This window comes from Sus scrofa, chromosome 2, assembly GCF_054392235.1.
Source record: "Sus scrofa isolate SSC_HxYL_T2T_F1_AM1 chromosome 2, Sscrofa_HxYL_maternal_Yorkshire_Landrace_v2.0, whole genome shotgun sequence".
Lineage (NCBI taxonomy): Eukaryota > Metazoa > Chordata > Mammalia > Artiodactyla > Suidae > Sus > Sus scrofa.
Window position 1 is genome coordinate 102,159,938 of NC_139384.1, and position 13,605 is coordinate 102,173,542.

General features: G+C 43.6%; 2 protein-coding genes across 8 annotated transcripts in view; both read left to right on the forward strand.

Annotated features, from left to right (window-relative positions):
* XRCC4 (X-ray repair cross complementing 4) overlaps positions 1-6,094 on the forward strand; it is a 335,612-nt gene extending 329,518 nt beyond the window's left edge. For both annotated transcript variants that reach the window (XM_085013988.1, XM_085013987.1), the window contains exon 9: positions 4,640-6,094. The gene's annotated coding sequence lies outside the window, so the exon portion shown is untranslated. The remainder of the gene's footprint in view (positions 1-4,639) is intronic.
* VCAN (versican) overlaps positions 1-13,605 on the forward strand; it is a 128,851-nt gene that overhangs the window by 8,436 nt on the left and 106,810 nt on the right. For 2 of the 6 annotated variants that reach the window (XM_005661536.4, XM_005661535.4), the window contains exon 1: positions 8,911-9,387. The exons of 3 other annotated variants lie outside the window; for them this stretch is intronic. The gene's annotated coding sequence lies outside the window, so the exon portion shown is untranslated. 6 annotated transcript variants of the gene reach the window in all.

Below are 13,605 nucleotides of genomic sequence, written 5' to 3' on the forward strand. Positions count from 1 at the left end.
CCAAGATTCAAGACATTTATTTATTCAGAATAGAACATCTGATATAGTAAAAAACAAACAAACAAACAAAAGACAACCAATAATTTCCAGGTTTTTATTTTTTAACCTCACTGAGTAGAATCTGCCAGATAACCTGGTTTCAAGCAACCTCATTTTTTTACTCACCTTTGCTCTTTACTTCTCTCCCACTATTTTCCAAACATAATCTACTTATCTTTTCCCAGGTTAACACTGTTCTCTCTCAGGTTCTTTAGTTTGTAATCTGTACCTTCTGTCTGCTTTAGGCATCTCTGGGTCACCTCAAGAAATAATTTCTGATTGCAATCAAGGTTCTGGCTTATTCCTCAACTACGAGCACTCTTGGTCTCTACGTCCCCACTTCTTCCTCTTTAAAGATGCAGTTGGCATTCCTACAGTAGGTATTCTTTCCCATTTCATTTACAGCCCAATGTGCCAGTCTCTACTTACAAACAGAGTAAAATTATTCTTTTAGATCTCAGAATACATTGTCTCAAAGATTTAAGATCATGTGGAACTTACTAGTTGGGAGTGTAGATTGAGGAGTGCAGAATTAATGGTATTAATTATTGCTTACAATCCCCTTAGGAAAATGCAATTACCGTCCTACTTGGTTTGCTGGGAATTTGGATTCCCTCAACTGCAAACGGAAAAGAAACTCTCTTGGCCCCTGGACCTGGGACCCAGGACCTGGGACCCAGGTGGGTCAAAGCTCTGATGGCACTTGGTGAGGGCAGATGGCCTGAAAAAGGGAAGCTGGGTAGGGATGGGAAGTTTCTCCCGCCTGCTACATTTTGGTCCCAGCCTTCCTTGTTTCTTAGCACATAGAACACACTCAACAAATGTGTTCATTCTACATCTATTCAACACATATTTGCACCTACTCTGGGCAAGTGCTGGGCTAAGGAACCACATGCATGGTATAAACTTGGCATCTAAAGACCCTGCTCTTACAGAGTTTCCACCAGTGCCTACCTGTCTGAAGCAAGAGGACTTTGCAGAAGGTGAATATACAGCCCTTCTAGACCTAACTTCCTTGAATTTAAGATTCATTTATGATTCCCAGGACAGTAGTTTTCAGGCCTCATCTGGCTAGTTCTTCCTGGCCATTGAGATATAGAAGGGAATTAAACTATATGGGAGGGAGAAAAGGCACTGAGATTCAGGCTGGGGATCCTGTTGATGAGGCAGCACTGGTTGTGGGAAAGGTAGCAAGAGGGATGATGCTAGTGTGGGTGGACAGTGGCCCTAGAAGGAAAAGTTGCTGAGTGCATTTACACTCCTTTCTGATGTCCTAAGACTTGTCAACTCATCTTGCCCAGCCAAGGTAGGAAACCCGTTGTTGCCAGCCCTGCACTCCTAGCCAGCCTCAGTGATGATTAAAATATTGAGAATGACAGCAGCTGCAATTGGTACCCCACCTGTATCTCTTCACCTTTATTATTTCTGTGTATGCTGGACCAACTTCTCATTGCAGACCCTGCATCATTTAGCCTGAGAGCTTTCTCTGGCCACCAGAGCCCAGCGGCCTGCGCACATGCAAAAGTGGCAGAAGAGTTATACCCCTTGGAAAGTTACACCTCTAGCCAGCAAAAGGTGTGTAACTACTCCAGCTCCCTCTTTCTCAGATAGGATACCTCTGAGGAACAAGCTCTCCACAGTTTCTCAGCATCCCTTAGGGGGAATAAGCTCCACTTGCCCATAGTGGCAACGTGCCTAAAATGCACCCTTAACTAGCCTCCTTCCCTGCCTTGTCTCAATCCCTACTTCTCTACAGATGTTTCTTAGCCTTGCCTCTCAAATAAACTACTTGCATTTGAGTCTTATCTCAGGGATTGCCTCCAGGAGAGCCCAAACTAAGATAGACATTGTGTTTTTCCTATTTCTGTGAAAAATGCCATTGAAACTTTAATAGGGGTCACAATGAAGCTATAGATATTTGGGGATAATATGGACATTTTAACAATATTGACTTTTCTAATGCATGAACACAGGATATCTTTCCACTTATTTGTGTCTTCTTCAATTTCTTTCCTCAATGACTTATAATTTTGAGTGCATAGGGGGTTTGATTAATTCTTTGGTTAAATTTATTCCAAATTAAGTATTTTATTATCTTTGATGCTATTGTAAATGGAATTGTTTTCTTTATTTCTTTTTCAGATAGTTGTTACTGTGTAGAAATGCAACTGATTTTTGTGTGTTGATTTTGCATCCTGAAACTTTTAAAAAAAAATCTGTGTATTTATTTGCTTTTTATGGCTGCACCCACGGGATATGGAGGTTCCCAGGGTAGGGGTTGAATCAGAGCCATAGCCTCTGGCCTACACCACAGCCATTCCAACACCAGACCTGAGCTGCATCTGCAACCAACACCACAGCTCATGGCAACGCTGGATCCTTAACCCACTGAGTGAGGCCAGGGATTGAACCTGTGTCCTCATGGATCCTAGTCAGATTCGTTTTGCCGCACCATGACAGGAACTCCTCCATCCTGAAACTTTACTAGTTTATTAACTTGAATCATTTTTTGATGAAGTCTTTAGAATTTTCTATAAACAAGATCATGTCATCAGCAGACAGAAACAATTTTACTTCTTTTCTGATTTGGTTAACTTTTATTTCTTTTTCTTGGCTAACTACCATGGCTGGACCCTAGTACTGTTTTGAATAAGAGTGGTGAGAGTGGGTACCTTTGTCTTGTTCCTGATCTCAATGGGAAAGCTTTCAGCCTTTTACCTTTGAGCATGATGTTAGCTCTGGACTTATCATATATGGCCTGTTTATTATGTTGAGAGTAGAATGGTGGTTGCCAGGAGAAACATTGGGAGATATTGGTCAAGGTACAAATTTTCAATTATAAGATGAATAAGCTCCAGGGATCTAATGTATAGCATGGTGACGATACTTAATGATACTGTACTGTATATTTGAAAGTTGCTATTAGCATAGGGCTTTAATGTTCTTACCCTAACTACAACAACAAAATGGTAATTATTTGAGTTAAAGGATGTGTTAACCAACGTTATTGTGGCTAACATTTCACAATATGTACATGGATCAAATCACATTTTATACCTTAAACTTACGCAATGTTATATATTATTATTTACATCTTAATAAAGCTGTGGTAGGGAGAGAGATAAATACTGTGTCACATGATATGGAGGGAGGATGTAGTCAGAGGCAGCTACCACCAGAGAGAAAAAGAGGACCCACCCCCCAAAAACAATCCCCAAAGAAGTTGCAGAAATAGGGGATAGGAAGGGCCATTATACATTCTCAACTGCATTTTTGAGGGAAGCTGTATGTTCAATACTATATTTCACATCAAATTTTTTCAACTTTCTGATTACTAAGAAGAAAAACAATGTTTAGCACATTGTTCTTTTCTCTAATTTTCTACATTTGATACTTGTGCCCGGCAGCTAGAGACCCTATTATTCTTGGACTGATCAATTTCCTTGAGCTTCTTTTCTTGTTAGAATGACATTTAATGCTTTCCTTCCACCATTCAAATTTGGTTTGATTTATCAGCTGTGGAAGACTTTCGAAAACTTAAAATGATCTGATTACATATCATTTAACCACCTATTTTTATTATGGGAAAATAAAAAGCACAATTTCCTCATCTATAACAAGATTAATGCTCAGGATTCAATATCAGTAGAATATGCTCATGGAAGAGATTTTCCAGTAAAGAAAATAGAGTTGTTGCGCTACCATTCTTTCCTGATCCATTTGTAGTTGGTGGCATGGTTTTAAAAGATGACTGAATGGACCAGCCAATGGACACACACACACAAATGTGTTTTTCCCTTTTAAGTTCACTTGTTATTATGCAGATCATAAACTTGACTATTCCAATGCATTAACTATTTTCCATAGAAATTATAAATTTCCTTAGGATGAGACTAAATTCTGACCTTTTGAATTATGCCTGAATACCTAAGGTCTAAAACAGTACATATAGAAAGTGCTCAAAGTGAATTGAACAAAGAAAATAGAAAAGAAATTGAGAGCAGTCTGTGATGAGTATTTGCTTATAGATATTCTTCTCTTCTTTCTTGTTGATGAGTTATAGCAAATATTTGATCCCCTTTGTATCACAGTGTTAAAATGTGATCACTCATATTTTGTGACAGGAGCCTAAAGCCTCTGACATTCACCTTGCCCTGGAATTCTTTTTTCTGATAAAATTAAAGTAGTTACTACTGTTACTTCTATGTCCTGTTCTGATACATGCACTGGAGTTCTCCAAACATTCTTCTCACTGTGCAGAACTTCCTTTGTTTCCTGTCTTGCTTCCACCTTTGCTCACAGGAGACACCAATGATGCCATATTGCTTTTTTGCCCCATCCATGGTGCTTTCATTAAGCTTCATGTCTCTGGGTCTCCGTCCACTCTAATTAAATAAATGGAGCCTAGTACTCGCTGAAAGTAAACACCACTGCTATAGTTTTGCCTCTTAAGAAAACCTCTGCATTGTTCTCTGTCCTGCCACTAGATTCTAAGATCTCTACCGCTTCCTTGTGTTCAGAAACCAGACTCTTTAGTTTGTCTTGGTTCAGTCAGACAAATGCTTTTTAAAAAATAATAATAATAACTTATGTTTTTCAGGCTGTGGGGAGAAAAAGAAAAGAGTTTGAGAAAGTGACTAAGGAGAGGAGTAAGTTTGCTGTCTTTGATTCAATTCAGTTGGACTGCTTTATTTATACTTTGATCTTTTCCTTTATAAAAATGATGGCATTTTTGATACTCTGCTCCAGGCAGCCTCCTCAGGGCGAGTGCAGATGTGCTGAGCCATTTGGCTGCTGTGTGGACCGACGCACAGAGCCTCTCTTTTCGTAATGAAGTCATCTCCTCTCAGCAGCCCAGCCTTTCCCATCACTCCATGTTGGAACTTGGCTTTGGCTTGCATAGTTCCGTCATGATGTAGATGGTCTTCCAGTTAAGTTCTGGAGAAATCTGCCCAACCATGAACAGAACATTTACAGCAACGAGAAAAAAAAGATCTCTTTTATTGAAAGAAACATTTTACTGTAACACTTTGATTTAGAGGTTGGGGAGGAAACGCTTGGTATCTGATTTCTGGAGAAAATCACATTTTTCATGGCTTTCTAAGAATATTCATCTCTGTTTAATTTCTCTGAGTAATTTGTATACTTTAGGCTAACATGTAATGAGATTGTCACCAGTCCTTTGCCTTTGGTGGTGTTTCTTTTATTTTTCAAAGAAGGCAACAAAGACCTTATATTACTTAGCATTTCCTAGAAGCCAAAGAAGATATGAAGTGTTGGATAAAATGTCTGACCCTATCTGTAGAGTCAAAAAAAATTTTTCGTTTGTTTAAAAAGTGATCTTAGAGGGTTGGCTTCCTTTTTCTAGGGTCTTTGGAATTCACTAAAGGTACATTTTTAATCTCTCACCATCCAGAAAGGATATTTCCTTCATTGTGCCTAGGCTCATCCAGATCAGGGACTTGAAATGTGAACTCTGTTATCTGAATGTGGATGTGACTGCAACCTTGTCACTCTTCGTGCAGCAGCTGATAATGTGATGTCTAAGAATACTTCACCTAATCAATACAAAAAGGAGAAGATGGAAATGTGATCCTAAAGGACCTCAGAAGGGGGTTTAGATAAAGATAGTGAAATTCCCTGGAGGCCTACCTGACATCTACACCTTTCTTCTCTAAGTCATTGGCTGGCTGCCCCTAACCTCAGCCAAGTTCCTAAAGACCAGATCAAGGCAATGAAGCAAGGCACATAGCTTCTGGCTTCCGGTTTCTTGTAGACACCAGCAGTAGGTGTCTACACCCAGGACCATGGAGTTTACATACAGATTATCCCTAGTACAAGAACATGATGTAAAAGAGGATGTACAAAATGATATTTCAATTAGTGTTTGATTCAGAGGAGTGTATTGAGCAAGTATAAATTTAGTTATAAAAGCTACAAATATACATTTTCTCCTCCAAAAAATTCTGATAGTTTTTCAGACATGGAAACATCAGGAACAACTGCTCTCTCATTGTCTTTTTCTTGATGAAAGAGAGAGAGAAAAAAAGAAAAATAGAAAGAGGGAAAGAGAGAGAGAGAAAGAAGTCTTCAAGGACAGATACTTAGAAATAATACAGTTGCAGACTCTATCCTGAATGTACCAGATATGCTTTTCTTTTTCTTCCTTTTCTGTTATAAATAGCCAGAGAGGGAAATCTGCCTTAGAGAAAGAAAGCAGATATTCAGGGGTGTCATTTTATTCTGGTTATTTGACAGCCTGAAGAAGTGTTTAATTTTCTAAATAATAATGTTACAAGCCAAAGTAAAGAAAAGGCATGTGGTATAAAGCAGTTCAACATTGTCCATGTTCTGACTAGCTATGTCTGCTTGAGAAAGTGACTTTGCCCTGTAGAACTGCTTGGTCAAGAGTTGTAATGTCTATGGATGTTACAAGGAACTATAAACGTTGGAGGGCTGGAGAAACACATTTGGCAAGATAAAAGAAAATATCTCAAGATGTAAGGAGTAGCTGACCCATAATTTTAATCATGCTCCATCATGCACAGATGGTATTATTTATAGTGAATGTTAACTATTAACATTTCCTTGAAAATAGATATTAATCTGCTATTAGTTGCTTGTCTTTGCTCTAGGTCTCCTTTGTAGAAAAGTTTTACTTAACTGTATCATGAAGGGAGAGCAGGGTAATGGAGAGATAATAAGCTTTTCAGATTGGTGGATCTACACTTAAAAAGTGGCCTTGGGCAGGATACTTAAAGTCTTTGGAACTCAGCTAGTTTTACTCAAAGTTGAGAATAATAATACATCCTTGAAGTATTTCAGATAAAGATCTAACCTAATGCCTCAGGTATACATTTCAATAAAGATTCTTTTATTTCATTTTTCTCTCTTTCTGAGTGAAGTTATCTTGATCATAAAGTTGCTGTGAGGAACAGTGGAAATACCAGTATACCAGGAGTCAAGAGTTGTATCTGGTAATAGCTCTGCTATTATTCATGTGACTTTAGGAAAGTCACTTTCTGGGCCTTCATTTGCTTATCCATTAAATGTAAAGTTTGAAATTTGATTCTGTTCTATGACTCTGTTACTCTAAATATAAATTTAATGGGATAGACTTTCAATGTTAAAAATGGTAATATAGGAGTTTCTGCTGTGGTGCAGTGGAAATGAATCTGACTAGGAACCATGAGGTTGCAGGTTTGAGCTCTGACCTCTCTCAGTGGGTTAAGGGTCCTGCGTTGCCCTGAACTGTGGTGTGGGTCACAGATGCACTCGGATCTGGTGTTGCTATGGCTGTGGTATAGGCTGGCAGCTGTAGCTCCGATTTGACCCCTAGCCTGGGAATCTCCATATGCCGTGTGCGCGGCCCTAAAAAGCAAAAAAAAATTTAAAAACGGTAATATAATAACTATACTAAGAATAAATAAATCATTGTGAAAACAAACAAGATTTCCAAATTCTGCAATTAATAGTTACATCATTCACTGTAGTGAGCTGCTAAATAAAGAGAGAGAAAGAAGGAAAGAGTGAAGGAAAGAAAGGAAGAAAGCACATTTTGAGGACCAAAATTCTGACAAATCTTGTACATGTTTATCAATTAAAATCTATGATCATGCAGAACACAACTTGCAAAAGAAACATTATAACAAGAATCTAGGCTACTGTAAAGTGTGAGTTTAAGCCAACTGACTCAAAGAAATTCAGGGTGAAAATGGAATTTATCCTTTAATCATCACTGCTGTGATGTGTTGTGTTTGATATAATTTTATAAGTAGGGACTTCAGAGAGAAGAATTATCTCATTTTCCATATTTGGAATACTTCCATATTTGTATCGAAAGAAAATTTGCTCTTCCTTCCAATATCCCCAGTGTCAAATTAATGTGCACCTTGGATTTATTTTGTTCCCATTGTATAAACTCATACTTGACTTCAAAGAAAAGGAAGATACAAAGTCTCTCTTTTCTAAGGGGCTGAAATCCTTTGTGTCAACTGGTTGACCCCTGCTCTGTAAGGTCCCATTGGAAATCTTTTGTAACACAATGCAGGGGACTCTTCCAAGTGCTGATGTTGTTTACATAGTTGGGTGGGCCTGGCTGAAAACAAAAATCACATAAACTCGTGAAAGAGTATGGTCCCATTTCCTGACCACAAGGAAGATGTTTGATACATTCAAGGAATCTCTGTTATTCAGGAAAAAAAAATTAAATATTCTACCATAGGGGACACTTAGAAAGACTGAAGGGAGAAAAAGAGCAGAGAAAGCAGAATCTAGACTCCTGTAGGTTTGTGGTAAAGAAAGAGAATCTGTTTGAATCCTACAAGGGATTTGCTTCGGGGAATTTCCTGTCCAGCCCTTTATTCCCAGGGTCTTTGTAGATTGCTCAGTGACGTTGGGCTCCCCATTGGGCAGCTCCTGGCGAAGGCAGTGGGGGATTCCTACACTTTCCCTCTACGTCTCAGAAGGATCTCGTTTTCTAAGTGTCTCTTTCAGATTGGCAGAAGCCAGAAGACTGACACTTCCCTGAGATGGGACAGGCAGGCTCGGTGGCCGAATAGGCACTCTGTAACCAAGTTCTTCGCTGATTTTACAGAGTTTCGTTTGCTCCCAAGAAGAGCTGATGGTACTCAATTGTCTAGTGCTGGCTTGCCCCACCAGAGCCCAGGGGCTCCTTTCCCCTAACCCAGAACTAGCAGCACGGGGGGCGGGGAAATGGGGGTGGGGAGGGGTGGAAGGCAGTGGTTTCCTGGCGCACAGCACGATGTTACTTAGTAAGTCGCTGAATGGGGAGTGCTGCTGTCCCCAAGCCGATTGGTACTTCTTGTCAGGAAGAAACGCAGAGAGGTGGGAGTGCCTGGGGAGGGAGGCAGGCGGTCCCTACTGCAGGCGCGGGGAGCTGCCTTTCCGCCCCTCTGCCTGCTCTCCAAGCCTGGGCTTTTAGGAGTGGCTGAAGCTGCGGAGCGCTTCAGGAGCCGGTGAATGAACCCTCCTCCTCCTTCCTCCTCCTCCTCCTCGCTGAGTCTCCTCCTCGGTGCTGACGGTACAGTGATATAATGATGATGGGTGTCACAACCCGCATTTGAACTTGCAGGCGAGCTGCCCCGAGCCTTTCTGGGAAAGAACTCCAGGCGAGCGGGCGCAACAGCCGTGAACATTAGGTGCTGTGGACAGGAGCAGGGACCGGGATCTGCGGTCAGCCCCGCATCCTCCAGCACCATCCCGCACCCTCCGCACCCTTCCCCGGGCCACCGCGCTTCCTATGTGACCCGCCCCAGCAACGCCGAGCCCATTCGTGCAGCGCTGAGGTGAATTTTCCCCCCAAACTGCCATAAGCCGCCTTTCAAGGTAATCACGTTTCTTTTGTTCCCCCTTTAAAAAGAGAGAGGGAGGGAGAGAGAGAGAGAGAGAAACTTAAAGAACAAAAAATCGAGTTTAGAAAAAAGAAGTACATTGTAATTGGTAGAAGGCTTTAATTAAGGCAAAGAGAACTAGCTCTGCAGAGAAGTTAAGAAAATATATGCACTTTAAAAAATGCAGGTAACTTTTAAAAGGACGTTTGGAGAGAGGAATAAGGAATACAGGAGGGACCTTCGTGCTGAAAAAGATCCAGACAAAAGAAGCCCGGGGTGGGGTGGGGGTAGAAGGACTAATGGAATTGGGGGAAGGGAGGGAAGGGAATGCAGAGAACCCCTAGAAACGTCGTGGGGTCTCGAGAGGAGGGAGGGACCCGTGGCACCTTGATCTTTTATTTGTTGTTGTTAATCTGCTTGAGGCAAAAGTTTGAATGGGGACTCCCGAGACTTTCCACGTACAAGTCTCCGAGGCCACCTGGTTCCCGGCCCCTGGTGTGTGGTCAGTGCCCGGCGTTCCTGGAAAGCTGCTCCTGGGCAGCTCCTGACAGGGCGATGCAGGACCTGCGCGGACGTGACCCCTTCAGCCCGCAGGCGATCTGGGAGGAGGTCTGGTCGAGGGAGGTGCAGGGTCCCCGGTCCGTATCTCTTTGGCGACTTTGGGGCTGTCAAGGCTCTGTCTCGTGCCCCCTAGGTTCTTTTGTCCAGCGCGCGGTGCGCCAGAGCCGTCCAGGAGGGAGCAGGGAATGGGGGGTGGGGTTGTTGGAGCGCCGCGGAGGTCTGTTAAGGCGCCAGGGCGGGAAAAGCTTACCCCTTACCAACAGGGATGTGCAAGAATTTTATCTCATCCTGAAGAGCGAGGTGAAGGCTTTAGCTCCCCTCTCAACGAGCAAACCAGTGCTCAGAGCGCTCTTCAGACAAAGGTGGCGCGGGGACCCGAATATGGGGCCTCTAGGACCAGTCCTCTCGCCCGGACTATAACACTCCTCGTATTCCTTCCATTTTCCCACCCCCTCACAGCTCTTAGCCCTAGTTGAGCAACTTTACAGGCGGGTCTTGCGGCTGCGGAGAGCGAGTGCGGGTAGCTCCGGGGGACGCCCTGGGCTGGAGCGCCCCACCGCCCTGCAGAGGCGTGGGCGCCGCCGGGCGGCATCCCTGGTGCGTGCGGGCTGGGAAGCATCTGAGTTGTCCCGGCTCGCTGTCTGTGTCACTGGGCGTGGAGCGGTCAATGTGTTAGGCAGCGGAGAGCAAGGAAGGCAAATAGTGTCATAGCTTAAACTATTTGCTCTCGGATCCAGATGCGCCCCCAGAAAGTCCGACATATCCTGGGGAGATGCTACGGGAGGGAGATGCTACGCGGAGCCTGGAGAGCTGTCCTGCGGTGCGCACACCCACAGGCGGAAAGACAGTCTTGCTGTCCGTGGCCCTTTTCTCATCTTTGTCTCTTCCTCTCTGTCTCCATCTTCTCTGCCTCCCTTCCCCTCTCCCAGCCTCTGCTCAGTCTCTTTCGCTCCAGCGTCCCCTCCCCCACGGCTCACAAATGAATGGCTAGTGTGAAATCCCTGCCTCCCCTGTCTTTGGAGGCAGGCTTGGAGGGAGGAGCGAGGGAGGCGGTGCGCTCCTTCGGTTTTGCCCCCAGTTGGCGTGCTTAGGTCTTGCAGAACCCTGATGTCTAGGAATAGGGCGTTTTTGTGGCGGATGTGGGCGCCCCCTGATGGAGAAATATAGCACAGGCGGAGGAAAACGAGCCCTACCCCCCAAAAGCAACTGAGCCGCTTTCACAACCATGTATTCAAGGATGGAAGACCCTAGTTTCCTTGGTTGTTAGTTCTCTACTTTGGAATCTGCTACGTAAATCTAGCGGTTTGGAGGACCCAGGAAGGAGATTACTCTTTGCAAAGGGTGGTGGAAGCGCCTTCTCCGAGTCAGCTGGGATGTGAGCGGCACTCTGGGCCGAGTCTGAAGTTTGGTGGACTGACACATGGTCAGGAGAGGATTCAGGTTTCCAATTTGGGGCGTCATTTTAAGAAAGATCAAATAGAATGCTTTATTTCTGGAAATTTTACTAAGATCCATGACCACTCGAAACCAATGCTGGGGCCCAGCCTCAAAGCATTGCCTAAGAAGGGCCCCAAATCCAACATTTAAACTTCCTTAGTTTCGAATGTGAGAACTTGGGAGGAGTGCGCCGGGGAGGTAAACCAGAAGGGAAAGAAAGGGGCAATGGGGAGAAAGGGAAGAAGAAAAGAACAGAGATGGGGTACATGCAAGCAAACAGCCGGGATCCGACCGGCTGGGTTCGTTTCAAGATTTTGGACTGAATTTCGCGTCTGCCACTGTTTTAATCCCCAAAGCGATAACAAGCCCCACTAAAGCAAAGCGTTGGGAGGGAAGGAAGGAGGAGCAACTAGCCCGGGGCTGAGGGCCCCAGCTGGCTACGCCCGCGCGGAGGGAAGAAACGAACCGGGAGCTTCCCGCTGCGCTGGGCTTCTCCAGCCGCCGCCACGTGGGCTGAGGCTTCAGCTCCCCGCCCGAGACGGGTGTGACTTCTTGGGCTTAGAGACAGCTGCACTGCTGGACCGGCAGTCGCACAGCGCGGACGCTGGCGGGGCGCCTCCTGGGTCCCCGCCCAGAGGCCAGTGGGGCGTGGCTTTACTCCTTCCGTGGGACCCGGGTGGAGGGGGCGGGAGATCCGAGCTGCCGCGCACCCCCGCCCCAGCTGCTGGAGCCTACCCGACTTCGATCTAGGCGCTAAGCACTCTTACTAAATAGAAGACCGTTTGAATTTTCTTTTCCTTGTTTCTTGGGAGTGGTAGGAGGAGTTATTGCCTTGCCACAGGAAAGAAGTAAAAATTTACTCTGAGAGAATTTTTTTTGGCAGAAATACCAGATCCATATCCTGTGATCCATATATTGACTTTTTACAGATCATCTTTAGTCAGTTACAGAATAATCACGTTCCAGACTGTCACAAGGAGTTTGTCTAGCATGACAATTGCTGTTGACAAGACTGATACAATTCTATGAGCGTACATCTTTTGCATCAGGAGCTTTAGCTCGGCCCGGCCCATAGTGGGAGCTCAGCTCATATTTATGAAATGACTGAGTGAGAGACCTGGGGGAATGTGGCACAGAGTACACACTGCCACTTAGAGCTGCGTTTTATACTCTCCTACTTCTTCTCTTTATGTTGGAAGAACAGAGTTTTAATGATCTATTCCATCTCCAGTTCTGACATCCAAGTCATCCACTCTCTCTTTCTTTTTGATTCCTTCTAAAAGCTATGACCTAAATTCTTTACTGCTTGGCAATTGTGGCAAACCCTGTGGTGAACATATTCATATTAAGACCTCAAGTAAGATGTTGTGAGTTTAATATAAAAATAGGAAGGTGCCGGTGGAAGAAGCAATTAGCTTTCTGAGAGAAAATCTATTCCGGTTTGGGGAATATGTAACTTGGAATGTGAGAGCATATGGAGCAAAAAGTCTCAGAGACTGACTTCTAGTTCTGAGCTCTACGTAAAGAAAGGATGATTTTATAATTGTATGCGCCTGTCCCAACTAACACTGCAAAGGGTCCAATGGATTTCAAAGTGATTGAGCAATTACTTCCTCCTGCAGGAAGTCCATAGTCCTTAATCATCTTGTGAGTGGTGGGAAGAGGGGTGAGATTCAAGGCAGTGGCTAAAGATTTGTGTAAGAACCCAAAGTTCTGTTTTGTTTTTCTTTAGTAGACAAAAAAGAAATTTCAAGTTTGCCCTAAATTCCCGCTTTTAAAATAAAGTTTGAAAAGAATACACCTAGATTTAGGCATATTTATAGAGAGAGGTTTTGTCTTTTTCCCTGTGCTTACTAACTGGAAGGAAATACCTCTGATATCCTAAGATAGCTATATCTGCGCCCTTGTAAATTCTGTTTGGAAAGGACTTAACAGAGTTAATTTAAGCCTGAATGTGATTAATCTTAAAGATATAGTCATTGTTCTTTCTTTCCTCACATTATTATGCTTAAGTACTTGGTGGTTAATGATTGCTCAGTAATTGAGCCTTGGAGGCTTTGAGGGCACAAAGAGCAACCAAAACTGTCTCCCAACAGCCATGTAACCAAGCTCTCCTTTTTCAGTGGGGTTTAAACATTTTTGTTGACTTTGTTCATGGGCAAACATCACTAGACGCTGTATTTAAAATGGGGTATTGCCCTGAGACTGAACAGAA